The following is a 25,075-nucleotide window of genomic DNA, read 5'->3' on the forward strand; positions in this document are numbered from 1 at the left end:
AGAAAAAAAGAAAAAAGAAAAATGGATGGAAAAATATCAGTGCAGCAAAGGGTGTTGACAGTAGCTGGATACGTGTACAATACTTCAATTATATCTCCTCCAGACAGAGAGAGAGTATTAAGAGCTACGATAAAGTTACCCAGGAGTCGTAAAAGCTTGCAGCACTAGGTATTTCCAGGAGGTCTCACTTTCATGTACTGACCAGGTCCTGCCCCGTTTAGCTTCCGAGATCTGACGAGATCGGGCGCGTTCAGGATGGTGTGGCCGCAAGCCGAGATGCCTGGCTGCATGATGTCTCTTAAAGGCTGGCGGGTATTGACGGAACTGCCAGGAAAAAAAAAAAGAAAAATAGAGGGAAATATACCAGTGCAGCAAAGGGTGTTGAAAGTAGCCGGGTACGTGTACAATTCTTCAATTATATCTCCTGGAGACAGAAAGAGAGTATTAAGAGCTACGATAAAGTTACCCAGAAGACGTAAAAGCTTGCAGCACCAGGTATTTCCAGGAGGTCTCACATTCATGTACTGACCAGGTCCTGCCCCGTTTAGCTTCCGAGATCTGACGAGATCGGGCGCGTTCAGGATGGTGTGGCCGCAAGCCAAGATGCATGGCTGCATGATGTCTCTTAAAGGCTGGCGGGTATTGACGGAATTTCCAGCAAAAAAAAAAAAAAAATAGAAAAATGGAGGGAAAAATATCAGTGCAGGAAAGGGTGTTGAAAGTAGCCGGGTACGTGTACAATTCTTCAATTATATCTCCTGGAGACAGAAAGAGAGTATTAAGAGCTACGATGAAGTTACCCAGGAGACGTAAAAAGCTTGCAGCACCTGGTATTTCTAGGAAGTCTCCCATCCAAGTACTGACCAGGCCCTGCCCCGTTTAGCTTCCGAGATCTGACGAGATCGGGCGCATTCAGGACGGTGTGGCCGCAAACCGAAAGGCCTGGCTGCATGATGACTCTTAAAGGTTGGCGGGTATTGACGGAACTTCCAGCAAAAAAAAAAAAAAAAAAGAAAAATGGATGGAAAAATATCAGTGCAGCAAATGGTGTTGACAGTAGCTGGGTACGTGTACAATACTTCAATTATATCTCCTCCAGACAGATAGAGAGTATTAAGAGCTACGATAAAGTTACCCAGAAGACGTAAAAGCTTGCAACACCAGGTATTTCCAGGAGGTCTCACATTCATGTACTGACCAGGTCCTGCCCCGTTTAGCTTCCGAGATCTGACGAGATCGGGCGCGTTCAGGATGGTGTGGCCGCAAGCCGAGATGCATGGCTGCATGATGTCTCTTAAAGGCTGGCGGGTATTGACGGAACTTCCAGCAAAAAAAAAAAAAAAAAAAAATGGAAAATGGAGGGAAAAATATCAGTGCAGCAATGGCTGTTGAAAATAGCCGGGTACGTGTACAATACTTCAATTATATCTCCTCCAGACAGATAGAGAGTATTAAGAGCTACGATTAAGTTTCCCAGGAGACGTAAAAAGCTTGCAGCACCAGGTATTTCCAGGAGGTCTCCCATCCAAGTACTGACCAGGCCCTGCCCCGTTTAGCTTCCGAGATCTGACGAGATCGGGCGTGTTCAGGACGATGTGGCCGCAAGCCAAGAGGCCTGGCTGCATGATGTCTCTTAAAGGCTGGCGGGTATTGACGGAACTTCCAGCAAAAAATAAAAAATAAATAAATAGAAAAATGGAGGGAAAAATATCAGTGCAGGACAGGGTGTTGAAAGTAGCCGGGTACATGTACAATTCTTCAATTATATCTTCTCCAGACTGAATGAGAGTATTAAGAGCTACGCTGAAGTTACCCAGGAGATGTAAAAAGCTTGCAGCACCTGGTATTTCCAGGAGGTCACCCATCCAATTACTGACCAGGCCCTGCCCAGTTTTTCTTCCGAGATCTGACGAGATCTTGCGTCTTCAGGACGGTGTGGCCTCAAGCCAAGAGGCCTGGCTGCATGATGTCTCTTAAAGGCTGGCGGGTATCGACGGAACTGCCAGCAAAAAAAAAAAAGAAAAATAGAGGGAAAAATACCAGTGCAGCAAAGGGTTTTGAAAGTAGCCGGGTACGTGTACAATTCTTCAATTATATATTCTCCAGACAGAAAGAGAGTATTAAGAGCTACGATGAGGTTTCCCAGGAGACGTAAAAAGCTTGCAGCACCTGGTATTTCCAGAAGATCTCCCATCCAAGTACTGACCAGGTCCTGCCCCGTTTAGTTTCCGAGATCTTCTGACATCGGGCTCATTCAGAACTGTGTGTCCGCAAGCCGAGAGGCCTGGTTGCATGATGTCTCTTAAAGGCTGGCGGATATTGACGGAACTGCCAGCAAAAAAAAAAAAAAAAAAAAATGGATGGAAAAATATCAGTGCAGCAAAGGGTGTTGACAGTAGCTGGGTACGTGTACAATACTTCAATTATATCTCCTCCAGACAGAAAGAGAGAATTAAGAGCTACGATAAAGTGACCCAGGAGACGTAAAATCTTGCAGCACCAGGTATTTCCAGGAGGTCTCACATTCAAGTACTGACCAGGTCCTGCCCCGTTTAGCTTCCGAGATCTGACGAGATCGGGCGCGTTCAGGATGATGTGGCCGCAAGCCGAGACGTCTGGCTGCATGATGTCTCTTAAAGGCTGGCGGGTATTGACGGAACTGCCAGCAAAAAAAAAAAAGAGAAATGGAGCGAGAAATACCAGTGCAGCAAAGGGTGTTGAAAGTAGCCGGGTACGTGTACAATACTTGAATTATATCTCCTCCAGACAGAAAGAGACTATTAAGAGCTACGATGAAGTTACCCAGGTGACGTAAAAAGCTTGCAGCACCTGGTATTTCCAGGAGGTCTCCCATCCAAGTACTGACCAGGCCCTGCCCCATTCAGTTTCCGAGATCTGACGAGATCGGGCGCGTTCAGGATGGTGTGGCCGCAAGCCAAGATGCCTGGCTGCATGATGTCTCTTAAAGGCTGGCGGGTATTGACGGAACTGCCAGCAAAAATAAAAAGAGAAATGGAGGGAGAAATACCAGTGCAGCAAAGGGTGTTGAAAGTAGCCGGGTACGTGTACAATACTTGAATTATATCTCCTCCAGACAGAAAGAGACTATTAAGAGCTACGATGAAGTTACCCAGGTGACGTAAAAAGCTTGCAGCACCTGGTATTTCTAGGAGGTCTCCCATCCAAGTACTGACCAGGCCCTGCCCCGTTTAGCATCCGAGATCTGACGAGATCGGGCGCATTCAGGACGGTGTGGCCACAAGCCGAGAGGCTTGGCTGCATGATGTCTCTTAAAGGTTGGCGGGTATTGACGGAACTTCCAGCAAAAAAAAAAAAAAAAAAAAAAAGAAAAAGAAAAATGGAGGGAAAAATATCAGTGCAGTAATGGGTTTTGAAAGTAGCCGGGTACGTGTACAATTCTTCAATTATATCTCCTCCAGACAGAAAGAGAGTATTAAGAGCTACGATGAAGTTACCCAGGAGACGTAAAAAGCTTGCAGCACCTGGTATTTCCAGGAGGACACCCATCCAAGTACTGACCAGGCCCTGCCCCGTTTGGCTTCCGAGATCTGACGAGATCGGGCGCGTTCAGGACGGTGTGGCCGCAAGCCAAGATGCCTGGCTGCATGATGTCTCTTAAAGGCTGGCGGGTATTGACGGAACAGCCAGCAAAAAAAAAAAAGAAAAATGGAGGGAAAAATATCAGTGCAGTAATGGGTTTTGAAAGTAGCCGGGTACGTGTACAATTCTTCAATTATATCTCCTCCGGACAGAAAGAGAGTATTAAGAGCTACGATGAAGTTACCCAGGAGACGTAAAAAGCTTGCAGCACCTGGCATTTTCAGGAGGTCACCCATCCAAGTACTGACCAGGCCCTGCCCCGTTTAAATTCCAAGATCTGATGAGATCGGGGGCGTTCAGGATGGTGTGGCCGCAAGCCGAGAGGCCTGGCTGCATGATGTCTCTTAAAGGCTGGCGGGTATTGACGGAACTGGCAACAAAAAAAAAAAAGAAAAATAGAGGGAAAAATACCAGTGCAGCAAAGGGTGTTGAAAGTAGCCGGGTACGTGTACAATACTTGAATTATATCTCCTCCGGACAGAAAGAGAGTATTAAGAGCTACGATGAAGTTACCCAGGTGACGTAAAAAGCTTGCAGCACCTGGTATTTCCAGGAGGTCTCCCATCCAAGTACTGACCAGGCCCTGCCCCATTCAGTTTCCGAGATCTGACGAGATCGGGCGCGTTCAGGATGGTGTGGCCGCAAGCCGAGATGCCTGGCTGCATGATGTCTCTTAAAGGCTGGCGGGTATTGACGGAACTGGCAGCAAAAAAAAAAAAGAAAAATAGAGGGAAAAATACCAGTGCAGCAAAGGGTGTTGAAAGTAGCCGGGTACGTGTACAATACTTGAATTATATCTCCTCCAGACAGAAAGAGACTATTAAGAGCTACGATGAAGTTACCCAGGTGACGTAAAAAGCTTGCAGCACCTGGTATTTCCAGGAGGTCTCCCATCCAAGTACTGACCAGGCCCTGCCCCATTCAGTTTCCGAGATCTGACGAGATCGGGCGCGTTCAGGATGGTGTGGCCGCAAGCCGAGATGCCTGGCTGCATGATGTCTCTTAAAGGCTGGCGGGTATTGACGGAACTGCCAGCAAAAATAAAAAGAGAAATGGAGGGAGAAATACCAGTGCAGCAAAGGGTGTTGAAAGTAGCCGGGTACGTGTACAATACTTGAATTATATCTCCTCCAGACAGAAAGAGACTATTAAGAGCTACGATGAAGTTACCCAGGTGACGTAAAAAGCTTGCAGCACCTGGTATTTCTAGGAGGTCTCACAATCAAGTACTGACCAGGCCCTGCCCCGTTTAGCATCCGAGATCTGACGAGATCGGGCGCATTCAGGACGGTGTGGCCACAAGCCGAGAGGCTTGGCTGCATGATGTCTCTTAAAGGTTGGCGGGTATTGACGGAACTTCCAGCAAAAAAAAAAAAAAAAAAAAAAAAGAAAAAGAAAAATGGAGGGAAAAATATCAGTGCAGTAATGGGTTTTGAAAGTAGCCGGGTACGTGTACAATTCTTCAATTATATCTCCTCCAGACAGAAAGAGAGTATTAAGAGCTACGATGAAGTTACCCAGGAGACGTAAAAAGCTTGCAGCACCTGGTATTTCCAGGAGGACACCCATCCAAGTACTGACCAGGCCCTGCCCCGTTTGGCTTCCGAGATCTGACGAGATCGGGCGCGTTCAGGACGGTGTGGCCGCAAGCCAAGATGCCTGGCTGCATGATGTCTCTTAAAGGCTGGCGGGTATTGACGGAACTGGCAGCAAAAAAAAAAAAGAAAAATGGAGGGAAAAATATCAGTGCAGTAATGGGTTTTGAAAGTAGCCGGGTACGTGTACAATTCTTCAATTATATCTCCTCCGGACAGAAAGAGAGTATTAAGAGCTACGATGAAGTTACCCAGGAGACGTAAAAAGCTTGCAGCACCTGGCATTTTCAGGAGGTCACCCATCCAAGTACTGACCAGGCCCTGCCCCGTTTAAATTCCAAGATCTGATGAGATCGGGGGCGTTCAGGATGGTGTGGCCGCAAGCCGAGAGGCCTGGCTGCATGATGTCTCTTAAAGGCTGGCGGGTATTGACGGAACTGGCAGCAAAAAAAAAAAAGAAAAATAGAGGGAAAAATACCAGTGCAGCAAAGGGTGTTGAAAGTAGCCGGGTACGTATACAATTCTTCAATTATATCTTCTCCAGACAGAAAGAGAGTATTAAGAGCTACGATGAAGTTCCCCTGGAGAAGTAAAAAGCTGGCAGCACCTGGTATTTCCTGGAGGTCTCACATTTAAGTACTGACCAGGTCCTGCCCCGTTTAGCTTCCGAGATCTGACAAGATCGGGCACGTTCAGGACGGTGTGGCCGCAAGCCGAGATGCCTGGCTGCATGATGTCTCTTAAAGGCTGGCGGGTATCGACGGAACTGCCAGAAAAAAAAAAAAGAAAAATAGAGGGAAAAATACCAGTGCAGCAAAGGGTGTTGAAAGTAGCCGGGTACATGTACAATTCTTCAATTATATCTCCTCCAGACAGAAAGAGAGTATTAAGAGCTACGATGAAGTTACCCAGGAGACGTAAAAAGCTTGCAGCACCTGGCATTTCCAGGAGGTCACCCATCCAAGTACTGACCAGGCCCTGCCCCGTTTAAATTCCAAGATCTGATGAGATCGGGGGCGTTCAGGACGGTGTGGCTGCAAGCCAAGAGGCCTGGCTGCATGATGTCTATTAATGGTTGGCGGGTATTGACGGAACTTCCAGCAGAAAAAATAAATAATAATAATAAAAATATAAAAAAATTGATGGAAAAATATCAGTGCAGCAAAGGGTGTTAAATGTAGCCAGGTACGTGTACAATACTTCAATTATATCTCCTCCAGACAGAAAGAGAGTATTAAGAGCTACGATGAAGTTACCCAAGTGACGAAAAAAGCTTGCAGCACCTGGTATTTCCAGGAGGTCACCCATCCAAGTACTGACCAGGCCCTGCCCCGTTCAGCTTCCGAGATCTGACGAGATCGGGCGCGTTCAGGACGGTGTGGCCGCAAGCCAAGAGGCCTGGATGTATGAAGTCTCTTAAAGGCTGGCGGGTATTGACGGAAGTTCCAGCAAAAAAAAAAGAAATAAGAAAAATGGAGGGAAAAATATCAGTGCAGCAAAGGGTGTTAAATGTAGCTGGGTACGTGTACAATTCTTCAATAATATCTCCTACAGACTGAAAGAGAGTATTAAGAGCTATGATGAAGTTACCCAGGAGATGTAAAAAGCTTGCAGCACCTGGTATTTCCAGGAGGTCACCCATCCAAGTACTGACCAGGCCCTGCCCCGTTAGCTTCCGAGATCTGATGAGATCAGGCGCGTTTAGGACGGTGTGGCCGCAAGCCGAGAGGCCTGGCTACATGATGTCTCTTAAAGGCTGGCGGGTATTGACGGAACTTCCAGCAAAAAAAAAAAAAGAGAAATGGTGGTAAAAATATCAGTTCAGCAAAGGGTGTTGAAAGTAGCCGGGTACGTGTATAATACTTCAATTATATCTCCTCCCGACAGATAGAGAGTATAAAGAGCAACAATAAAGTTACCCAGGAGACGTAAAAGCTTGCAGCACTAGGTATTTCCAGGAGTTCTCACAATCAAGTACTGACCAGGTCCTGCCCCGTTTAGCTTCCGAGATCTGACGAGATCGGGCGCGTTCAGGATGGTGTGGCCGCAAGCCGAGACGCCTGGCTGCATGATGTCTCTTAAAGGCTGGCGGGTATTGACGGAACTGCCAGCAAAAAAAAAAAGAAAAATATAGGGAAATATACCAGTGCAGCAAAGGGTGTTGAAAGTAGCCGGGTACGTGTACAATTCTTCAATTATATCTCCTGGAGACAGAAAGAGAGTATTAAGAGCTACGATGAAGTTTCCCAGGAGACGTTAAAAGCTTGCAGCACCAGGTATTTCCTGGAGGTCTCCCATCCAAGTACTGATCAGGCCCTGCCCCGTTTAGCTTCCGAGATCTGACGAGATCGGGCGCGTTCAGGACAATGTGGCCGCAAGCCAAGAGGCCTGGCTGCATGATGTCTCTTAAAGGCTGACGGGTATTGACGGAACTTCCAGCAAAAAATAAAAAATAAATAAAGAAAAAGAAAAATGGAGGGAAAAATATCAGTGCAGTAATGGGTTTTGAAAGTAGCCGGGTACGTGTACAATTCTTCAATTATATCTCCTGGAGACAGAAAGAGAGTATTAAGAGCTACGATGAAGTTACCCAGGAGACGTAAAAAGCTTGCAGCACCTGGCATTTCCAGGAGGTCACCCATCCAAGTACTGACCAGGCCCTGCCCCGTTTAAATTCCAAGATCTGATGAGATCGGGGGCGTTCAGGACGGTGTGGCTGCAAGCCGAGAGGCCTGGCTGCATGATGTCTCTTAATGGTTGGCGGGTTGTGACGGAACATCCAGCAAATAAAAAAAAAGAGAAATGGAGGGAAAAATATCAGTGCAGCAAAGGGTGTTGAAAGTAGCCAGGTACGTGTACAACTCTTCAATTATATCTCCTCCAGACAGAAAGAGAGAATTAAGAGCTACGATGAAGTTACCCAGGAGACGTAAAAAGTTTGCAGCACCTCGTATTTCCAGAAGGTCACCTATAAAAGTACTGACCAGGCCCTGCCCCGTTTAAATTCCGAGATCTGACGAGATCGGGCGCGTTCAGGACGGTGTGGCCGCAAGCCGAGAGGCCTGGCTGCATGATGTCTCTTAAAGGCTGGCGGGTATTGACGGAACTGCCAGCAAAAAAAAAAAGAAAAATAGAGGGAAAAATACCAGTGCAGCAAAGGCTGTTGAAAGTAGCCGGGTACATGTACAATTCCTCAATTATAACACCTCCAGACAGATAGAGAGTATTAAGAGCTACGATGAAGTTTCCCAGGAGACGTTAAAAGCTTGCAGTACCAGGTATTTCCTGGAGGTCTCCCATCCAAGTACTGATCAGGCCCTGCCCCGTTTAGCTTCCCAGATCTGACGAGATCGGGCGCGTTCAGGACAATGTGGCCGCAAGCCAAGAGGCCTGGCTGCATGATGTCTCATAAAGGCTGACGGGTATTGACGGAACTTCCAGCAAAAAAATAAATAAATAAATAAAGAAAAAGAAAAATGGAGGGAAAAATATCAGTGCAGTAATGGGTTTTGAAAGTAGCCGGGTACGTGTACAATTCTTCAATTATATCTCCTCCAGACAGAAAGAGAGTATTAAGAGCTACGATGAAGTTACCCAGGAGACGTAAAAAGCTTGCAGCACCTGGCATTTCCAGGAGGTCACCCATCCAAGTACTGACCAGGCCCTGCCCCGTTTAAATTCTAAGATCTGATGAGATCGGGGGCGTTCAGGACGGTGTGGCTGCAAGCCGAGAGGCCTGGCTGCATGATGTCTCTTAATGGTTGGCGGGTTGTGACAGAACATCCAGCAAATAAAAAAAAAGAGAAATGGTGGTAAAAATATCAGTGCAGCAAAGGGTGTTGAAAGTAGCCGGGTACGTGTACAATTCTTCAATTATATCTCCTGGAAACAGAAAGAGAGTATTAAGAGCTACGATGAAGTTACTCAGGAGACGTAAGATGCTTGCAGCACCTTTTATTTCCAGCAGGTCTCCCATGCAAGTACTGAACAGGCACTGCCCCGTTCAGCTTCCGAGGTCTGACGAGATTGAGGGTGTTCAGGGCGGTGTGGCCGCAAGCCGAGAGGCCTGGCTGCATGATGTGTCTTAATGGTTGGCGGGTATTGACGGAGCTTCCAGCAAAAAAAAAAAAAAAAGAAAAATGGAGGGAAAAATATCAGTGCAGCAATGGGTGTTGAAAGTAGCCGGGTACGTGTACAATACTTCAATTATATCTCCTCCAGACAGAAAGAGAGTATTAAGAGCTACGATAAACTTACCCAGCAGACGTAAAAAGCTTGCAGCACCTGGTATTTCCAGGAGGTCTCCCATCCAAGTACTGACCAGGCCCTGCCCCACTCAGTTTCCGAGATCTTACGAGATCGGACGCGTTCAGGACGGTGTGGCCGCAAGCCGAGATGCCTGGCTGCATGATGTCTCTTAAAGGCTGGCGGGTATTGACGGAACTGCCAGCAATAAAAAAAAAGAGAAATGGAGGGAGAAATACCAGTGCAGCAAAGGGTGTTGAAAGTAGCCGGGTACGTGTACAATACTTGAATTATATCTCCTCCAGACAGAAAGAGCGTATTAAGAGCTACGATGAAGTTACCCAGGAGACGTAAAAAGCTTGCAGCACCTGGTATTTCTAGGAGGTCAGCCATCCAAGTACTGACCAGGCCCTGCCCCGTTTACCTTCCGAGATCTGACGAGATCGGGCGCGTTCAGGACGGTGTGGCCGCAAGCCAAGAGGCCTGGCTGCATGATGTCTCTTAAAGGCTGGCGGGTATTGACGGAACTTCCAGCAAAAAAAAAACAAAAAAAAAAGGAAAATGGAGGGAAAAATATCAGTGCAGCAAAGGGTGTTGAAAGTAGCCGGGTACGTGTACAATTCTTCAATTATATCTCCTCCAGACAGATAGAGAGTATAAAGAGCTACGATGAAGTTACCCAGGGGACGTAAAAAGCTTGCAGCACCTGGTATTTCCAGGAGGTCACACATCCAAGTACTGACCAGGCCCTGCCCCGTTTAGCTTCCGAAATCTGATATGATCGGGCGCGTTCAGGACGGTGTGACTACAAGCCAAGAGGCCTGGCTGCATGATGTCTCTTAAAGGCTGGCGGATATTGACGGAACTTCCAGCAAAAAAATAAAATAAAAAGAAAAATGGAGGGAAAAATATCATTGCAGCAAAGGGTGTTGAAAGTAGCCTAGTAAGTGTACAATTCTTCAATTATATCTCCTGGAGACAGAAAGAGAGTATTAAGAGCTACGATGAAGTTACCCAAGAGACGTAAAAGGCTTGCAGCACCTGGTATTTCTAGGAGGTCTCCCATCCAAGTACTGACCAGGCCCTGTCCCGTTTAGCTTCCGAGATCTGACGAGATCGGGCGCATTCAGGACGGTGTGGCCGCAAGCCGAGAGGCCTGGCTGCATGATGTCTCTTAAAGGTTGGCGGGTATTGACGGAACTTCCAGCAAAAAAAAAAAAAAAAAAAAAAATGGATGGAAAAATATCAGTGCAGCAAAGGGTGTTGACAGTAGCTGGGTACGTGTACAATACTTCAATTATATCTCCTCCAGACAGATAGAGAGTATTAAGAGCTACGATAAAGTTACCCAGGAGACGTAAAAGCTTGCAGCACGAGGTATTTCCAGGAGGTCTCACATTCATGTACTGACCAGGTCCTGCCCCGTTTAGCTTCCGAGATCTGACGAGATCGGGCGCGTTCAGGATGGTGTGGCCGCAAGCCGAGATGCCTGGCTGCATGATGTCTCTTAAAGGCTGGCGGGTATTGACGGAACTGCCAGCAAAAAAAAAAAGAAAAATAGAGGGAAATATACCAGTGCAGCAAAGGGTGTTGAAAGTAGCCGGGTACGTGTACACTTCTTCAATTATATCTCCTGGAGACAGAAAGATAGTATTAAGAGCTACGATGAAGTTACCCTGGAGACGTAAAAAGCTTGCAGCACCTGGTATTTCTAGGAGGTCTCCCATCCAAGTACTGACCAGGCCCTGCCCCGTTTAGCTTCCGAGATCTGACGCGATCGGGCGCGTTCAGGATGGTGTGGCCGCAAGCCGAGATGCGTGGCTGCATGATGTCTCTTAAAGGCTGGCGGGTATTGACGGAACTGCCAGCAAAAAAAAAAAGAAAAATAGAGGGAAATATACCAGTGCAGCAAAGGGTGTTGAAAGTAGCCGGGTACGTGTACAATTCTTCAATTATATCTCCTGGAAACAGAAAGAGAGTATTAAGAGCTACGATGAAGTTACCCAGGAGACGTAAAAAGCTTGCAGCACCTGGTATTTCTAGGAGGTCTCCCATCCAAGTACTGACCAGGCCCTGCCCCGTTTAGCTTCCGAGATCTGACGAGATTGGGCGCATTCAGGACGGTGTGGCCGCAAGCCGAAAGGCCTGGCTGCATGATGTCTCTTAAAGGTTGGCGGGTATTGACGGAACTTCCAGCAAAAAAAAAAACGAAAAAAAGAAAAAAGAAAAATGGATGGAAAAATATCAGTGCAGCAAAGGGTGTTGACAGTAGCTGGATACGTGTACAATACTTCAATTATATCTCCTCCAGACAGAGAGAGAGTATTAAGAGCTACGATAAAGTTACCCAGGAGTCGTAAAAGCTTGCAGCACTAGGTATTTCCAGGAGGTCTCACTTTCATGTACTGACCAGGTCCTGCCCCGTTTAGCTTCCGAGATCTGACGAGATCGGGCGCGTTCAGGATGGTGTGGCCGCAAGCCGAGATGCCTGGCTGCATGATGTCTCTTAAAGGCTGGCGGGTATTGACGGAACTGCCAGGAAAAAAAAAAAGAAAAATAGAGGGAAATATACCAGTGCAGCAAAGGGTGTTGAAAGTAGCCGGGTACGTGTACAATTCTTCAATTATATCTCCTGGAGACAGAAAGAGAGTATTAAGAGCTACGATAAAGTTACCCAGAAGACGTAAAAGCTTGCAGCACCAGGTATTTCCAGGAGGTCTCACATTCATGTACTGACCAGATCCTGCCCCGTTTAGCTTCCGAGATCTGACGAGATCGGGCGCGTTCAGGATGGTGTGGCCGCAAGCCGAGATGCATGGCTGCATGATGTCTCTTAAAGGCTGGCGGGTATTGACGGAATTTCCAGCAAAAAAAAAAAAAAAAAAAAAAATAGAAAAATGGAGGGAAAAATATCAGTGCAGGAAAGGGTGTTGAAAGTAGCCGGGTACGTGTACAATTCTTCAATTATATCTCCTGGAGACAGAAAGAGAGTATTAAGAGCTACGATGAAGTTACCCAGGAGACGTAAAAAGCTTGCAGCACCTGGTATTTCTAGGAAGTCTCCCATCCAAGTACTGACCAGGCCCTGCCCCGTTTAGCTTCCGAGATCTGACGAGATCGGGCGCATTCAGGACGGTGTGGCCGCAAACCGAAAGGCCTGGCTGCATGATGACTCTCAAAGGTTGGCGGGTATTGACGGAACTTCCAGCAAAAAAAAAAAAAAAAAAGAAAAATGGATGGAAAAATATCAGTGCAGCAAATGGTGTTGACAGTAGCTGGGTACGTGTACAATACTTCAATTATATCTCCTCCAGACAGATAGAGAGTATTAAGAGCTACGATAAAGTTACCCAGAAGACGTAAAAGCTTGCAACACCAGGTATTTCCAGGAGGTCTCACATTCATGTACTGACCAGGTCCTGCCCCGTTTAGCTTCCGAGATCTGACGAGATCGGGCGCGTTCAGGATGGTGTGGCCGCAAGCCGAGATGCATGGCTGCATGATGTCTCTTAAAGGCTGGCGGGTATTGACGGAATTTCCAGCAAAAAGAAAAAAAAAAAAAAATAGAAAAATGGAGGGAAAAATATCAGTGCAGGAAAGGGTGTTGAAAGTAGCCGGGTACGTGTACAATTCTTCAATTATATCTCCTGGAGACAGAAAGAGAGTATTAAGAGCTACGATGAAGTTACCCAGGAGACGTAAAAAGCTTGCAGCACCTGGTATTTCTAGGAGGTCTCCCATCCAAGTACTGACCAGGTCCTGCCCCCTTTAGCTTCCGAGATCTGACGAGATCGGGCGCATTCAGGACGGTGTGGCCGCAAGCCGAGAGGCCTGGCTCCATGATGTCTCTTAAAGGTTGGCGGGTATTGACGGAACTTCCAGCAAAAAAAAAAAAAAAAAAGAAAAGTGGATGGAAAAATATCAGTGCAGCAAATGGTGTTGACAGTAGCTGGGTACGTGTACAATACTTCAATTATATCTCCTCCAGACAGATAGAGAGTATTAAGAGCTACGATGAAGTTACCCAGGAGACGTAAAAAGCTTGCAGCACCTGGTATTTCCAGGAGGTCTCACATTCAAGTACTGACCAGGTCCTGCCCCGTTTAGCTTCCGAGATCTTACGAATTCGGGCGCGTTCAGGACGGTGTGGCCGCAAGCCGAGAGGCCTGGCTGCATGATGTCTCTTAAAGGTTGGCGGGTATTGACGGAACTTCCAGCAAAAAAAAAAAAAAAAAAAAAAAAAAAAAGAAAAATGGATGGAAAAATATCAGTGCAGCAAAGGGTGTTGACAGTAGCTGGATACGTGTACAATACTTCAATTATATCTCCTCCAGACAGATAGAGAGTATTAAGAGCTACGATAAAGTTAACCAGGAGACGTAAAAGCTAGCAGCACCAGGTATTTCCAGGAGGTCTCACATTCAAGTACTGACCAGGTCCTGCCCCGTTTAGCTTCCGAGATCTGACGAGATCGGGCGCATTCAGGATGGTGTGGCCGCAAGCCAAGATGCCTGGCTGCATGATGTCTCTTAAAGGCTGGCGGGTATTGACGGAACTGCCAGCAAAAAAAAAAAAGAAAAATAGAGGGAAATATACCAGTGCAGCAAAGGGTGTTGAAAGTAGCCGGGTACGTGTACAATTCTTCAATTATATCTCCTGGAGACAGAAAGAGAGTATTAAGAGCTACGATGAAGTTACCCAGGAGACGTAAAAAGCTTGCAGCACCTGGTATTTCTAGGAGGTCTCCCATCCAAGTACTGACCAGGCCCTGCCCCGTTTAAATTCCAAGATCTGATGAGATCGGGGGCGTTCAGGACGGTGTGGCTGCAAGCCAAGAGGCCTGGCTGCATGATGTCTCTTAATGGTTGGCGGGTTTTGACGGAACATACAGCAAATAAAAAAAAAGAGAAATGGTGGTAAAAATATCAGTGCAGCAAAGGGTGTTGAAAGTAGCCAGGTACGTGTACAATTCTTCAATTATATCTCCTCCAGACAGAAATAGAGTATTAAGAGCTACGATGAAGTTCCCCAGGAGACGTAAAAAGCTGGCAGCACCTGGTATTTCCAGGAGGTCTCACATTTAAGTACTGACCAGGTCCTGCCCCGTTTAGCTTCCGAGATCTGACAAGATCGAGCGCGTTCAGGACGGTGTGGCCGCAAGCCGAGATGTCTGGCTGCATAATGTCTCTTAAAGGCTGGCGGGTATTGACGGAATTTCCAGCAAAAAAAAAAAAAAAAAAGAGAAAAATGGAGGGAAAAATATCAGTGCAGCAAAGGGTGTTGACAGTAGCTGGGTACGTGTACAATTCTTCAATTATATCTCCTCCAGACAGAAAGAGAGAATTAAGAGCTACGATAAAGTTACCCAGGAGACGTAAAAGCTTGCAGCACCAGGTATTTCCAGGAGGTCTCCCATCCAAGTACTGACCAGGTCCTGCCCCGTTTAGCTTCCGAGATCTTACGAATTCGGGCGCGTTCAGGACGGTGTGGCCGCAAGCCGAGAGGCCTGGCTGCATGATGTCTCGTAAAGGTTGGCGGGTATTGACGGAACTTCCAGCAAAAAAAAAAAAAAAAAGAAAAATGGATGGAAAAATATCAGTGCAGCAAAGGGTGTTGACAGTAGCTGGATACGTGTACAATACTTCAATTATATCTCCTACAGACAGATAGAGAGTATTAAGAGCTACGATAAAGTTACCCAGGAGACGTAAAAGCTAGCAGCACCAGGTATTTCCAGGAGGTCTCACATTCATGTACTGACCAGGTCCTGCCCCGTTTAGCTTCCGAGATCTGACGAGATCGGGCGCGTTCAGGATGGTGTGGCCGCAAGCCGAGATGCCTGGCTGCATGATGTCTCTTAAAGGCTGGCGGGTATTGACGGAACTGCCAGCAAAAAAAAAACAGAAAAATAGAGGGAAATATACCAGTGCAGCAAAGGGTGTTGAAAGTAGCCGGGTACGTGTACAATTCTTCAATTATATCTCCTGGAGACAGAAAGAGAGTATTAAGAGCTACGATGAAGTTACCCAGGAGACGTAAAAAGCTTGCTGCACCTGGTATTTCTAGGAGATCTCCCATCCAAGTACTGACCAGGCCCTGCCCCGTTTAGCTTCCGAGATCTGACGAGATCGGGCGCATTCAGGACGGTGTGGCCACAAGCCGAAAGGCCTGGCTGCATGATGTCTCTTAAAGGTTGGCGGGTATTGACGGAACTTCCAGCAAAAAAAAAAAAGAAAAAACGAAAAAAGAAAAATGGATGGAAAAATATCAGTGCAGCAAAGGGTGTTGACAGTAGCTGGGTACGTGTACAATACTTCAATTATATCTCCTCCAGACAGAGAGAGAGTATTAAGAGCTATGATGAAGTTACCCAGGAGACGTGAAAAGCTTGCAGCACCTGGTATTTCTAGGAGGTCTCCCATCCAAGTACTGACCAGGTCCTGCCCCGTTTAGCTTCCGAGATCTGACGAGATCGGGCGCATTCAGGACGGTGTGGCCACAAGCCGAAAGGCCTGGCTGCATGATGTCTCTTAAAGGTTGGCGGGTATTGACGGAACTTCCAGCAAAAAAAAAAAGAAAAAAGAAAAATGGAGGGAAAAATATCAGTGTAGCAAAGGGTTTTGAAAGTAGCCGGGTACGTGTACAATTCTTCAATAATATCTCCTACATACTGAAAGAGAGTATTAAGAGCTATGATGAAGTTACCCAGGAGACGTAAAAAGCTTGCAGCACCTGGTATTTCCAGGAGGTCACCCATCCAAGTACTGACCAGGCCCTGCCCCGTTAGCTTCCGAGATCTGACGAGATCGGGCGCGTTCAGGACGGTGTGGCCGCAAGCCGAGATGTCTGGCTGCATGATGTCTCTTAAAGGTTGGCGGGTATTGACGGAACTTCCAGCAAAAAAAAAAAAAAAAGAAAAATGGAGGGAAAAATATCAGTGCAGCAATGGGTGTTGAAAGTAGCCGAGAACGTGTACAATACTTCAATTATATCTCCTCCAGACAGATAGAGAGTATTAAGAGCTACGATAAAGTTACCCAGGAGACGTAAAAGCTTGCAGCACCAGGTATTTCCAGGAGGTCTCACATTCAAGTACTGACCAGGTCCTGCCCCGTTTAGCTTCCGAGATCTGACGAGATCGGGCGCGTTCAGGACGGTGTGGCCGCAAGCCGAGATGTCTGGCTGCATGATGTCTCTTAAAGGCTGGCGGGTATTGACGGAACTGCCAGCAAAAAAAAAAAGAAAAATAGAGGGAAATATACCAGTGCAGCAAAGGGTGTTGAAAGTAGCCGGGTACGTGTACAATTCTTCAATTATATCTCCTGGAGACAGAAAGAGAGTATTAAGAGCTACGATGAAGTTACCCAGGAGACGTAAAAAGCTTGCAGCACCTGGTATTTCTAGGATGTCTCCCATCCAAGTACTGACCAGGCCCTGCCCCGTTTAGCTTCCGAGATCTGACGAGATCGGGCGCATTCAGGACGGTGTGGCCGCAAGCCGAGAGGCCTGGCTGCATGATGTCTCTTAAAGGTTGGCGGGTATTGACGGAACTTCCAGCAAAAAAAAAAAAAAAAAAGAAAAATGAATGGAAAAATATCAGTGCAGCAAATGGTGTTGACAGTAGCTGGGTGCGTGTACAATACTTCAATTATATCTCCTCCAGACAGATAGAGAGTATTAAGAGCTACGATAAAGTTACCCAGGAGACGTAAAAGCTTGCAGCACCAGGTATTTCCAGGAGGTCTCACATTCATGTACTGACCAGGTCCTGCCCCGTTTAGCTTCCGAGATCTGACGAGATCGGGCGCGTTCAGGATGGTGTGGCCGCAAGCCGAGATGCCTGGCTGCATGATGTCTCTTAAAGGCTGGCGGGTATTGACGGAATTTCCAGCAAAAAAAAAAAAAAAAAAAATAGAAAAATGGAGGGAAAAATATCAGTACAGGAAAGGGTGTTGAAAGTAGCCGGGTACGTGTACAATTCTTCAATTATATCTCCTGGAGACAGAAAGAGAGTATTAAGAGCTACGATGAAGTTACCCAGGAGACGTAAAAAGCTTGCAGCACCTGGTATTTCTAGGAGGTCTCCCATCCAAGTACTGACCAGGCCCTGCCCCTTTTAGCTTCCGCGATCTGACGAGATCGGGCGCATTCAGGACGGTGTGGCCACAAGCCGAAAGGCCTGGCTGCATGATGTCTCTTAAAGGTTGGCGGGTATTGACGGAACTTCCAGCAAAAAAAAAAAAAAAAAAATAGAAAAATGGAGGGAAAAATATCAGTGCAGGAAAGGGTGTTGAAAGTAGCCGGGTACGTGTACAATTCTTCAATTATATCTCCTGCAGACTGAAAGAGAGTATTAAGAGCTACGATAAAGTTACCCAGGAGACGTAAAAGCTTGCAGCACCTGGTATTTCCAGGAGGTCTCACATTCAAGTACTGACCAGGTCCTGCCCCGTTTAGCTTCCGAGATCTGACAATATCATGCGCGTTCAGGACGGTGTGGCCGAAAGCCGAGAGGCCCGGCTGCATGATGTCTCTTCAAGGCTGGCGGGTATTGACGGAACTTCCAGTAAAAAAAAAAAAAAAAAAAAAGAAAAATGGAGGGAAAAATATCAGTGCAGCAAAGGCTGTTGAAAGTAGCCGGGTACGTGTACAATTCTTCAATTATATCTCCTGGAGACAGAAAGAGGGTATTAAGAGCTACGATGAAGTTACCCAGGAGACGTAAAAAGTTTGCAGCACCTCGTATTTCCAGAAGGTAACCCATAAGAGTACTGACCAGGCCCTGCCCCGTTTAAATTCCGAGATCTGACGAGATCGGGCGCGTTCAGGACGGTGTGTCCGCAAGCCGAGAGGCCTGGCTGCATGATGTCTCTTAAAGGCTGGCGGGTATTGATGGAACTTCCAGCAAAAAACAAAAGAAAAAAGAAAAATGGAGGGAAAAATATCAGTGCAGCAAAGCGTGTTGAAGGTAGCCGGGTACGTGTACAATTCTTCAATTATATCTCCTCCAGACAGATAGAGAGTATTAAGAGCTACGATAAAGTTACCCAGGAGACGTAAAAGCTTGCAGCACCAGGTATTACCAGGAGGTCTCACATTCAAGTACTGACCAGGTCCTGCCCCGTTTAGCTTCCGAGATCTGACGAGATCGGGCGCGTTCAGGACGGTGTGGCTGCAAGCCGAGATGTCTGGCTGCATGATGTCTCTTAAAGGCTGGCGGGTATTGACGGAACTTCCAGCAAAAAATAAAAAATAAATAAATAGAAAAATGGAGGGAAAAATATCAGTGCAGGACAGGGTTTTGAAAGTAGCCGGGTACGTGTACAATTCTTCAATTATATATTCTCCAGACAGAAAGAGAGTATTAAGAGCTACGATGAAGTTTCCCAGGAGACGTAAAAAGTTGGCAGCACCTGGTATTTCCAGAAGATCTCCCATCCAAGTACTGACCAGGTCCTGCCCCGTTTAGTTTCCGAGATCTTCCGAGATCGGGCTCGTTCAGGACTGTGTGTCCGCAAGCCGAGAGGCCTGGTTGCATGATGTCTCTTAAAGGCTGGCGGATATTGACGGAACTTCCAGAAAAAATAATAAAGAAAAAGAAAAATGGAGGGAAAAATATCAGTGCAGCAATGGGTGTTGAAAGTAGCCGGGTACGTGTACAATACTTCAATTATATCTCCTCCAGACTGAATTAGAGTATTAAGAGCTACGCTGAAGTTACCCAGGAGATGTAAAAAGCTTGCAGCACCTGGTATTTCCAGGAGGTCACCCATCCAATTACTGACCAGGCCCTGCCCAGTTTTTCTTCCTAGATCTGACTAGATCTTGCGTCTTCAGGACGGTGTGGCCTCAAGCCAAGAGGCCTGGCTGCATGATGTCTCTTAAAGGCTGGCGGGTATCAACGGAACTGCCAGCAAAAAAAAAAAAGAAAAATAGAGGGAAAAATACCAGTGCAGCAAAGGGTTTTGAAAGTAGCCGGGTACGTGTACAATTCTTCAATTATATATTCTCCAGACAGAAAGAGAGTATTAAGAGCTACGATGAAGTTTCCCAGGAGACGTAAAAAGTTGGCAGCACCTGGTATTTCCAGAAGATCTCCCATCCAAGTACTGACCAGGTCCTGCCCCGTTTAGTTTCCGAGATCTTCCGAGATTGGGTTTGTTCAGGACTGTGTGTCCGCAAGCCGAGAGGCCAGGTTGCATGATGTCTCTTAAAGGCTGGCGGATATTGACGGAACTTCCAGAAAAAATAATAAAGAAAAAGAAAAATGGAGGGAAAAATATCAGTGCAGCAATGGGTGTTGAAAGTAGCCGGGTACGTGTACAATACTTCAATTATATCTCCTCCAGACAGAAAGAGAGTATTAAGAGCTACGATGAAGTTACCCAGGAGACGTAAAAGCTTGCAGCACCAGGTATTTCCAGGAGGTCTCACATTCAAGTACTGACCAGGTCCTGCCCCGTTTAGCTTCCGAGATCTGACGAGATCGGGCGCGTTCAGGATGGTGTGGCCGCAAGCCGAGACGCCTGGCTGCATGATGTCTCTTAAAGGCTGGCGGGTATTGACGGAACTGCCAGCAAAAAAAAAAAAAAAAAAATAGAGGGAAAAATACCAGTGCAGCAAAGGCTGATGAAAGTAGCCGGGTACGTGTACAATTTCTCAATTATAACACCTCCAGACAGATAGAGAGTATTAAGAGCTACGATGAAGTTTCCCAGGAGACGTAAAAGGCTTGCAGCACCTGGTATTTCTAGGAGGTCTCCCATCCAAGTACTGACCAGGCCCTGCCCCGTTTAGCTTCCGAGATCTGACGAGATCGGGCGCATTCAGGACGGTGTGGCCGCAAGCCGAGAGGCCTGGCTGCATGATGTCTCTTAAAGGCTGGCGGGTATTGACGGAATTTCCAGCAAAAAAAAAAAAAAAAAATAGAAAAATGGAGGGAAAAATATCAGTGCAGGAAAGGGTGTTGAAAGTAGCCGGGTACGTGTACAATTCTTCAATTATATCTCCTGGAGACAGAAAGAGAGTATTAAGAGCTACGATGAAGTTACCCAGGAGACGTAAAAAGCTTGCAGCACCTGGTATTTCTAGGAGGTCTCCCATCCAAGTACTGACCAGGCCCTGCCCCGTTTAAATTCCGAGATCTGACGAGATCGGGCGCGTTCAGGACGGTGTGGCCGCAAGCCGAGAGGCCTGGCTGCATGATGTCTCTTAAAGGTTGGCGGGTATTGACGGAACTTCCAGCAAAAAAAAAAAAAAAAAAAAAAAAAAAGAAAAATGGATGGAAAAATATCAGTGCAGCAAAGGATGTTGACAGTAGCTGGGTACGTGTACAATACTTCAATTATATCTCCTCCAGACAGATAGAGAGTATTAAGAGCTACGATAAAGTTACCCAGGAGACGTAAAAGCTTGCAGCACCAGGTATTTCCAGGAGGTCTCACATTCATGTACTGACCAGGTCCTGCCCCGTTCAGCTTCCGAGATCTGACGAGATCGGGCGCGTTCAGGATGGTGTGGCCGCAAGCCGAGATGCCTGGCTGCATGATGTCTCTTATAGGCTGGCGGGTATTGACGGAACTTCCAGCAAAAAAAAAAAAAAAAAAAAAATAGAAAAATGGAGGGAAAAATATCAGTTCAGCAAAGGGTGTTGACAGTAGCTGGGTACATGTACAATACTTCAATTATATCTCCTCCAGACAGATAGAGAGTATTAAGAGCTACGATAAAGTTACCCAGGAGACGTAAAAGCTAGCAGCACCAGGTACTTCCAGGAGGTCTCACATTCATGTACTGACCAGGTCCTGCCCCGTTTAGCTTCCGAGATCTGACGAGATCGGGCGCGTTCAGGACGGTGTGGCCACAAGCCGAAAGGCCTGGCTGCATGATGTCTCTTAAAGGTTGGCGGGTATTGACGGAACTTCCAGCAAAAAAAAAAAAAAAAAAAATAGAAAAATGGATGGAAAAATATCAGTGCAGCAAAGGGTGTTGACAGTAGCTGGATACGTGTACAATACTTCAATTATATCTCCTCCAGACAGAGAGAGAGTATTAAGAGCTACGATGAAGTTACCCAGGAGACGTAAAAAGCTTGCAGCACCTGGTATTTCTAGGAGGTCTCCCATCCAAGTACTGACCAGACCCTGCCCCGTCCAACTTCCGAGATCTGACGAGATCAGTTGCATTCAGGACGGTGTGGCCACAAGCCGAAAGGCCTGGCTGCATGATGTCTCTTAAAGGTTGGCGGGTATTGACGGAACTTCCAGCAAAAAAAAAAAAAAAAAAAAAAGAAAAATAGAGGGAAATATACCAGTGCAGCAAAGGCTGTTGAAAGTAGCCGGGTACGTGTACAATTCTTCAATTATATCTCCTGGAGACAGAAAGAGAGTATTAAGAGCTACGATGAAGTTACCCAGGAGACGTAAAAAGCTTGCAGCACCTGGTATTTCTAGGAGGTCTCCCATCCAAGTACTGACCAGGCCCTGCCCCGTTTAGCTTCCGAGATCTGACGAGATCGGGTGCGTTCAGGATGGTGTGGCCGCAAGCCAAGATGCCTGGCTGCATGATGTCTCTTAAAGGCTGGCGGGTATTGACGGAACTGCCAGCAAAAAAAAAAGAAAAATAGAGGGAAATATACCAGTGCAGCAAAGGGTGTTGAAAGTAGCCGGGTACGTGTACAATTCTTCAATTATATCTCCTGGAGACAGAAAGAGAGTATTAAGAGCTACGATGAAGTTACCCAGGAGACGTAAAAAGCTTGCAGCACCTGGTATTTCTAGGAGGCCTCCCATCCAAGTACTGACCAGGCCCTGCCCCGTTTAGCTTCCGAGATCTGACGAGATCGGGCGCATTCAGGACGGTGTGGCCACAAGCCGAAAGGACTGGCTGCATGATGTCTCTTAAAGGTTGGCGGGTATTGACGGAACATCCAGCAAAAAAAAAAAGAGAAATGGAGGGGGAAATACCAGTGCAGCAAAGGGTGTTGAAAGTAGCCAGGTACGTGTACAATTCTTCAATTATATCTCCTGCAGACAGAAAGAGAGTATTAAGAGCTACGATGAAGTTACCCAGGAGACGTAAAAAGCTTGCAGCACCTGATATTTCTAGGAGGTCAGCCATCCAAGTACTGACCAGGCCCTGCCCCGTTTAGCTTCCGAGATCTGACGAGATCGGGCGCGTTCAGGACGGTGTGGCCGCAAGCCAAGAGGCCTGGCTGCATGATGTCTCTTAAAGGCTGGCGGGTATTGACGGAACTTCCAGCAAAAAAAAAACAAAAATAAAAGGAAAATGGAGGGAAAAATATCAGTGCAGCAAAGGCTGTTGAAAGTAGCCGGGTACGTGTACAATTCTTCAATAATATCTCCTCCAGACTGAAAGAGAGTATTAAGAGCTACGATGAAGTTACCCAGGAGACGTAAAAAGCTTGAAGCACCTGATATTTCTAGGAGGTCAGCCATCCAAGTACTGACCAGGCCCTGCCCCGTTTAGCTTCCGAGATCTGACGAGATCGGGCGCGATCAGGACGGTGTGGCCGCAAGCCAAGAGGCCTGGCTGCATGATGTCTCTTAAAGGCTGGCGGGTATTGACGGAACTTCCAGCAAAAAAAAAACAAAAATAAAAGGAAAATGGAGGGAAAAATATCAGTGCAGCAAAGGCTGTTGAAAGTAGCCGGGTACGTGTACAATTCTTCAATAATATCTCCTCCAGACTGAAAGAGAGTATTAAGAGCTACGATGAAGTTACCCAGGAGACGTAAAAAGCTTGCAGCACCTGGTATTTCCAGGAGGTCACCCAACGAAGTACTGACCAGACCCTGCCCCGTTTAGCTTCCGAGATATGATGAGATCAGGCGCGTTCAGGACGGTGTGGCCGCAAGCCAAGAGACCTGGCTGCATGACGTCTCTTAATGGCTGGCGGGTATTGACAGAACTTCCAGCAAAAATAAAAAAAAAAAAAAAAAAAAGAAAAATGGATGGAAAAATATCAGTGCAGCAAAGGCTGTTGAAAGTAGCCGTGTACGTGTACAATACTTCAATTATATCTCCTCCAGACAGAAAGAGAGTACTAAGAGCTACGATGAAGTTACCCAGGAGACAAAAAAGCTTGCAGCACCAGGTATTTCCAGGAGGTCACCCATCCAAGTACTGACCAGGCCCTGCCCCTTTTTACCTTCCGAGATCTGACGAGATCGGGCGCGTTCAGGATGGTGTGGCCGCAAGCCAAGAGGCCTGGCTGCATGATGTCTCTTAAAGGCTGGTGGGTATTGACGGAACTTCCAGCAAAAAAAAAAAAAAAAAAAAGAAAAATGGAGGGAAAAATATCAGTGCAGCAAAGGCTGTTGAATGTAGCCGGGTACGTGTACAATTCTTCAATAATATCTCCTCCAGACTGAAAGAGAGTATTAAGAGCTACGATGAAGTTACCCAGGAGACGTAAAAAGCTTGCAGCACCTGGTATTTCCAGGAGGTCACCCAACGAAGTACTGACCAGACCCTGCCCCGTTTAGCTTCCGAGATCTTAAGAGATCGGGCGCGTTCAGGACGGTGTGGGCGGAAGCCGAGAGGCCTGGCTGCATGATGTCTCTTAAAGGTTGGCGGGTATTGACGGAACTTCCAGCAAAAAAAAAAAAAAAAAAAAGAAAAATAGAGGGAAATATACCAGTACAGCACAGGGTGTTGAAAGTAGCCGGGTACGTGTACAATTCTTCAATTATATCTCCTGGAGACAGAAAGAGAGTATTAAGAGCTACGATGAAGTTACCCAGGAGACGTAAAAAGCTTGCAGCACCTGGCATTTCCAGGAGGTCACCCATCCAAGTACTGACCAGGCCCTGCCCCGTTTAAATTCCAAGATCTGATGAGATCGGGGGCGTTCAGGACGGTGTGGCTGCAAGCCAAGAGGCCGGGCTGCATGATGTCTCTTAATGGTTGGCGGGTTTTGACGGAACATCCAGCAAAAAAAAAAAGAGAAATGGAGGGAGAAATACCAGTGCAGCAAAGGGTGTTGAAAGTAGCCAGGTACGTGTACAATTCTTCAATTATATCTCCTGCAGACAGAAAGAGAGTATTAAGAGCTACGATGAAGTTACCCAGGAGAAGTAAAAAGCTTGCAGCACCTGATATTTCTAGGAGGTCAGCCATCCAAGTACTGACCAGGCCCTGCCCCGTTTAGCTTCCGAGATCTTACGAGATCGGGCGCATTCAGGACGGTGTGGCCACAAGCCGAGAGGCCTGGCTGCATGATGTCTCTTAAAGGTTGGCGGGTATTGACGGAACTTCCAGCAAAAAAAAAAAAAAAAAAAAATGGATGGAATAATATCAGTGCAGCAAAGGATGTTGACAGTAGCTGGGTACGTGTACAATACTTCAATTATATCTCCTCCAGACAGATAGAGAGTATTAAGAGCTACGATAAAGTTACCCAGGAGACGTAAAAGCTTGCAGCACCAGGTATTTCCAGGAGGTCTCACATTCATGTACTGACCAGGTCCTGCCCCGTTTAGCTTCCGAGATCTGACGAGATCGGGCGCGTTCAGGATGGTGTGGCCGCAAGCCGAGATGCCTGGCTGCATGATGTCTCTTAAAGGCTGGCGGATATTGACGGAACTTCCAGCA

The 25,075-nt window shown here is 46.7% G+C and overlaps 18 non-coding genes and 52 pseudogenes across 18 annotated transcripts; all 70 read right to left on the minus strand.

Annotated features, from left to right (window-relative positions):
* Positions 1-153: 153 nt before the first annotated feature.
* LOC136768904 (uncharacterized) lies at positions 154-272 on the minus strand (annotated as a pseudogene).
* A 208-nt stretch (positions 273-480) lies between these two features.
* On the minus strand, positions 481-599 carry LOC136769483 (uncharacterized; annotated as a pseudogene).
* Positions 600-815: 216 nt separating this feature from the next.
* On the minus strand, positions 816-934 carry LOC136769251 (5S ribosomal RNA). The gene has a single exon (XR_010822208.1). It is a non-coding gene; the product is annotated as a 5S ribosomal RNA (ribosomal RNA).
* A 215-nt stretch (positions 935-1,149) lies between these two features.
* On the minus strand, positions 1,150-1,268 carry LOC136769558 (uncharacterized; annotated as a pseudogene).
* Positions 1,269-1,488: 220 nt separating this feature from the next.
* LOC136768981 (5S ribosomal RNA) lies at positions 1,489-1,607 on the minus strand. Its single transcript, XR_010822054.1, has one exon. It is a non-coding gene; the product is annotated as a 5S ribosomal RNA (ribosomal RNA).
* Positions 1,608-1,828: 221 nt separating this feature from the next.
* Positions 1,829-1,947, minus strand: LOC136768918 (uncharacterized; annotated as a pseudogene).
* Positions 1,948-2,488: 541 nt separating this feature from the next.
* On the minus strand, positions 2,489-2,607 carry LOC136769581 (uncharacterized; annotated as a pseudogene).
* A 210-nt stretch (positions 2,608-2,817) lies between these two features.
* On the minus strand, positions 2,818-2,936 carry LOC136769426 (uncharacterized; annotated as a pseudogene).
* A 209-nt stretch (positions 2,937-3,145) lies between these two features.
* On the minus strand, positions 3,146-3,264 carry LOC136769262 (5S ribosomal RNA). Its single transcript, XR_010822219.1, has one exon. It is a non-coding gene; the product is annotated as a 5S ribosomal RNA (ribosomal RNA).
* A 227-nt stretch (positions 3,265-3,491) lies between these two features.
* On the minus strand, positions 3,492-3,610 carry LOC136769015 (5S ribosomal RNA). Its single transcript, XR_010822060.1, has one exon. It is a non-coding gene; the product is annotated as a 5S ribosomal RNA (ribosomal RNA).
* A 210-nt stretch (positions 3,611-3,820) lies between these two features.
* On the minus strand, positions 3,821-3,939 carry LOC136769325 (uncharacterized; annotated as a pseudogene).
* A 210-nt stretch (positions 3,940-4,149) lies between these two features.
* Positions 4,150-4,268, minus strand: LOC136769427 (uncharacterized; annotated as a pseudogene).
* A 210-nt stretch (positions 4,269-4,478) lies between these two features.
* LOC136769428 (uncharacterized) lies at positions 4,479-4,597 on the minus strand (annotated as a pseudogene).
* A 209-nt stretch (positions 4,598-4,806) lies between these two features.
* LOC136769587 (uncharacterized) lies at positions 4,807-4,925 on the minus strand (annotated as a pseudogene).
* A 228-nt stretch (positions 4,926-5,153) lies between these two features.
* LOC136769026 (5S ribosomal RNA) lies at positions 5,154-5,272 on the minus strand. The gene has a single exon (XR_010822061.1). It is a non-coding gene; the product is annotated as a 5S ribosomal RNA (ribosomal RNA).
* Positions 5,273-5,482: 210 nt separating this feature from the next.
* Positions 5,483-5,601, minus strand: LOC136769327 (uncharacterized; annotated as a pseudogene).
* Positions 5,602-5,811: 210 nt separating this feature from the next.
* LOC136768925 (uncharacterized) lies at positions 5,812-5,930 on the minus strand (annotated as a pseudogene).
* A 209-nt stretch (positions 5,931-6,139) lies between these two features.
* On the minus strand, positions 6,140-6,258 carry LOC136769316 (uncharacterized; annotated as a pseudogene).
* Positions 6,259-6,487: 229 nt separating this feature from the next.
* On the minus strand, positions 6,488-6,606 carry LOC136769086 (5S ribosomal RNA). Its single transcript, XR_010822069.1, has one exon. It is a non-coding gene; the product is annotated as a 5S ribosomal RNA (ribosomal RNA).
* A 215-nt stretch (positions 6,607-6,821) lies between these two features.
* On the minus strand, positions 6,822-6,939 carry LOC136769375 (uncharacterized; annotated as a pseudogene).
* A 210-nt stretch (positions 6,940-7,149) lies between these two features.
* On the minus strand, positions 7,150-7,268 carry LOC136769437 (uncharacterized; annotated as a pseudogene).
* A 209-nt stretch (positions 7,269-7,477) lies between these two features.
* Positions 7,478-7,596, minus strand: LOC136769306 (uncharacterized; annotated as a pseudogene).
* Positions 7,597-7,821: 225 nt separating this feature from the next.
* On the minus strand, positions 7,822-7,940 carry LOC136769317 (uncharacterized; annotated as a pseudogene).
* A 211-nt stretch (positions 7,941-8,151) lies between these two features.
* Positions 8,152-8,270, minus strand: LOC136769691 (uncharacterized; annotated as a pseudogene).
* A 209-nt stretch (positions 8,271-8,479) lies between these two features.
* Positions 8,480-8,598, minus strand: LOC136769653 (uncharacterized; annotated as a pseudogene).
* Positions 8,599-8,825: 227 nt separating this feature from the next.
* LOC136769474 (uncharacterized) lies at positions 8,826-8,944 on the minus strand (annotated as a pseudogene).
* Positions 8,945-9,155: 211 nt separating this feature from the next.
* LOC136769075 (uncharacterized) lies at positions 9,156-9,274 on the minus strand (annotated as a pseudogene).
* Positions 9,275-9,488: 214 nt separating this feature from the next.
* LOC136769573 (uncharacterized) lies at positions 9,489-9,607 on the minus strand (annotated as a pseudogene).
* Positions 9,608-9,817: 210 nt separating this feature from the next.
* LOC136769279 (5S ribosomal RNA) lies at positions 9,818-9,936 on the minus strand. The gene has a single exon (XR_010822235.1). It is a non-coding gene; the product is annotated as a 5S ribosomal RNA (ribosomal RNA).
* Positions 9,937-10,155: 219 nt separating this feature from the next.
* On the minus strand, positions 10,156-10,274 carry LOC136769549 (uncharacterized; annotated as a pseudogene).
* A 216-nt stretch (positions 10,275-10,490) lies between these two features.
* LOC136769634 (5S ribosomal RNA) lies at positions 10,491-10,609 on the minus strand. The gene has a single exon (XR_010822288.1). It is a non-coding gene; the product is annotated as a 5S ribosomal RNA (ribosomal RNA).
* A 214-nt stretch (positions 10,610-10,823) lies between these two features.
* Positions 10,824-10,942, minus strand: LOC136769665 (uncharacterized; annotated as a pseudogene).
* A 209-nt stretch (positions 10,943-11,151) lies between these two features.
* LOC136769091 (5S ribosomal RNA) lies at positions 11,152-11,270 on the minus strand. Its single transcript, XR_010822071.1, has one exon. It is a non-coding gene; the product is annotated as a 5S ribosomal RNA (ribosomal RNA).
* Positions 11,271-11,479: 209 nt separating this feature from the next.
* On the minus strand, positions 11,480-11,598 carry LOC136769272 (5S ribosomal RNA). The gene has a single exon (XR_010822228.1). It is a non-coding gene; the product is annotated as a 5S ribosomal RNA (ribosomal RNA).
* A 224-nt stretch (positions 11,599-11,822) lies between these two features.
* Positions 11,823-11,941, minus strand: LOC136768905 (uncharacterized; annotated as a pseudogene).
* A 208-nt stretch (positions 11,942-12,149) lies between these two features.
* LOC136769601 (uncharacterized) lies at positions 12,150-12,268 on the minus strand (annotated as a pseudogene).
* A 223-nt stretch (positions 12,269-12,491) lies between these two features.
* On the minus strand, positions 12,492-12,610 carry LOC136769252 (5S ribosomal RNA). Its single transcript, XR_010822209.1, has one exon. It is a non-coding gene; the product is annotated as a 5S ribosomal RNA (ribosomal RNA).
* A 215-nt stretch (positions 12,611-12,825) lies between these two features.
* On the minus strand, positions 12,826-12,944 carry LOC136769559 (uncharacterized; annotated as a pseudogene).
* A 221-nt stretch (positions 12,945-13,165) lies between these two features.
* Positions 13,166-13,284, minus strand: LOC136769345 (uncharacterized; annotated as a pseudogene).
* A 216-nt stretch (positions 13,285-13,500) lies between these two features.
* On the minus strand, positions 13,501-13,619 carry LOC136769618 (uncharacterized; annotated as a pseudogene).
* A 226-nt stretch (positions 13,620-13,845) lies between these two features.
* LOC136769446 (uncharacterized) lies at positions 13,846-13,964 on the minus strand (annotated as a pseudogene).
* Positions 13,965-14,174: 210 nt separating this feature from the next.
* LOC136769388 (uncharacterized) lies at positions 14,175-14,293 on the minus strand (annotated as a pseudogene).
* A 211-nt stretch (positions 14,294-14,504) lies between these two features.
* LOC136768885 (uncharacterized) lies at positions 14,505-14,623 on the minus strand (annotated as a pseudogene).
* Positions 14,624-14,840: 217 nt separating this feature from the next.
* LOC136769384 (uncharacterized) lies at positions 14,841-14,959 on the minus strand (annotated as a pseudogene).
* A 214-nt stretch (positions 14,960-15,173) lies between these two features.
* Positions 15,174-15,292, minus strand: LOC136769596 (uncharacterized; annotated as a pseudogene).
* Positions 15,293-15,502: 210 nt separating this feature from the next.
* Positions 15,503-15,621, minus strand: LOC136769398 (uncharacterized; annotated as a pseudogene).
* Positions 15,622-15,846: 225 nt separating this feature from the next.
* On the minus strand, positions 15,847-15,965 carry LOC136769227 (5S ribosomal RNA). Its single transcript, XR_010822185.1, has one exon. It is a non-coding gene; the product is annotated as a 5S ribosomal RNA (ribosomal RNA).
* A 216-nt stretch (positions 15,966-16,181) lies between these two features.
* LOC136769219 (5S ribosomal RNA) lies at positions 16,182-16,299 on the minus strand. Its single transcript, XR_010822177.1, has one exon. It is a non-coding gene; the product is annotated as a 5S ribosomal RNA (ribosomal RNA).
* A 213-nt stretch (positions 16,300-16,512) lies between these two features.
* LOC136769368 (uncharacterized) lies at positions 16,513-16,631 on the minus strand (annotated as a pseudogene).
* Positions 16,632-16,840: 209 nt separating this feature from the next.
* On the minus strand, positions 16,841-16,959 carry LOC136769309 (uncharacterized; annotated as a pseudogene).
* Positions 16,960-17,174: 215 nt separating this feature from the next.
* On the minus strand, positions 17,175-17,293 carry LOC136769484 (uncharacterized; annotated as a pseudogene).
* Positions 17,294-17,513: 220 nt separating this feature from the next.
* LOC136769479 (uncharacterized) lies at positions 17,514-17,632 on the minus strand (annotated as a pseudogene).
* Positions 17,633-18,188: 556 nt separating this feature from the next.
* LOC136768949 (uncharacterized) lies at positions 18,189-18,307 on the minus strand (annotated as a pseudogene).
* Positions 18,308-18,522: 215 nt separating this feature from the next.
* On the minus strand, positions 18,523-18,641 carry LOC136769433 (uncharacterized; annotated as a pseudogene).
* A 1,219-nt stretch (positions 18,642-19,860) lies between these two features.
* On the minus strand, positions 19,861-19,979 carry LOC136769351 (uncharacterized; annotated as a pseudogene).
* Positions 19,980-20,190: 211 nt separating this feature from the next.
* Positions 20,191-20,309, minus strand: LOC136769223 (5S ribosomal RNA). The gene has a single exon (XR_010822181.1). It is a non-coding gene; the product is annotated as a 5S ribosomal RNA (ribosomal RNA).
* Positions 20,310-20,527: 218 nt separating this feature from the next.
* LOC136769243 (5S ribosomal RNA) lies at positions 20,528-20,646 on the minus strand. The gene has a single exon (XR_010822200.1). It is a non-coding gene; the product is annotated as a 5S ribosomal RNA (ribosomal RNA).
* Positions 20,647-20,870: 224 nt separating this feature from the next.
* Positions 20,871-20,989, minus strand: LOC136769650 (uncharacterized; annotated as a pseudogene).
* Positions 20,990-21,210: 221 nt separating this feature from the next.
* Positions 21,211-21,329, minus strand: LOC136769684 (uncharacterized; annotated as a pseudogene).
* Positions 21,330-21,549: 220 nt separating this feature from the next.
* LOC136768897 (uncharacterized) lies at positions 21,550-21,668 on the minus strand (annotated as a pseudogene).
* A 220-nt stretch (positions 21,669-21,888) lies between these two features.
* LOC136769043 (5S ribosomal RNA) lies at positions 21,889-22,007 on the minus strand. Its single transcript, XR_010822063.1, has one exon. It is a non-coding gene; the product is annotated as a 5S ribosomal RNA (ribosomal RNA).
* Positions 22,008-22,215: 208 nt separating this feature from the next.
* LOC136769233 (5S ribosomal RNA) lies at positions 22,216-22,334 on the minus strand. The gene has a single exon (XR_010822190.1). It is a non-coding gene; the product is annotated as a 5S ribosomal RNA (ribosomal RNA).
* Positions 22,335-22,543: 209 nt separating this feature from the next.
* Positions 22,544-22,662, minus strand: LOC136769264 (5S ribosomal RNA). Its single transcript, XR_010822221.1, has one exon. It is a non-coding gene; the product is annotated as a 5S ribosomal RNA (ribosomal RNA).
* A 219-nt stretch (positions 22,663-22,881) lies between these two features.
* LOC136769504 (uncharacterized) lies at positions 22,882-23,000 on the minus strand (annotated as a pseudogene).
* Positions 23,001-23,219: 219 nt separating this feature from the next.
* On the minus strand, positions 23,220-23,338 carry LOC136769492 (uncharacterized; annotated as a pseudogene).
* A 223-nt stretch (positions 23,339-23,561) lies between these two features.
* Positions 23,562-23,681, minus strand: LOC136769374 (uncharacterized; annotated as a pseudogene).
* A 218-nt stretch (positions 23,682-23,899) lies between these two features.
* On the minus strand, positions 23,900-24,018 carry LOC136769667 (uncharacterized; annotated as a pseudogene).
* A 218-nt stretch (positions 24,019-24,236) lies between these two features.
* On the minus strand, positions 24,237-24,355 carry LOC136769318 (uncharacterized; annotated as a pseudogene).
* Positions 24,356-24,564: 209 nt separating this feature from the next.
* LOC136769391 (uncharacterized) lies at positions 24,565-24,683 on the minus strand (annotated as a pseudogene).
* Positions 24,684-24,895: 212 nt separating this feature from the next.
* Positions 24,896-25,014, minus strand: LOC136769485 (uncharacterized; annotated as a pseudogene).
* Between the last annotated feature and the right edge of the window lie 61 nt (positions 25,015-25,075).

This window comes from Amia ocellicauda, chromosome 14 (genome assembly GCF_036373705.1).
Source record: "Amia ocellicauda isolate fAmiCal2 chromosome 14, fAmiCal2.hap1, whole genome shotgun sequence".
NCBI lineage: Eukaryota > Metazoa > Chordata > Actinopteri > Amiiformes > Amiidae > Amia > Amia ocellicauda.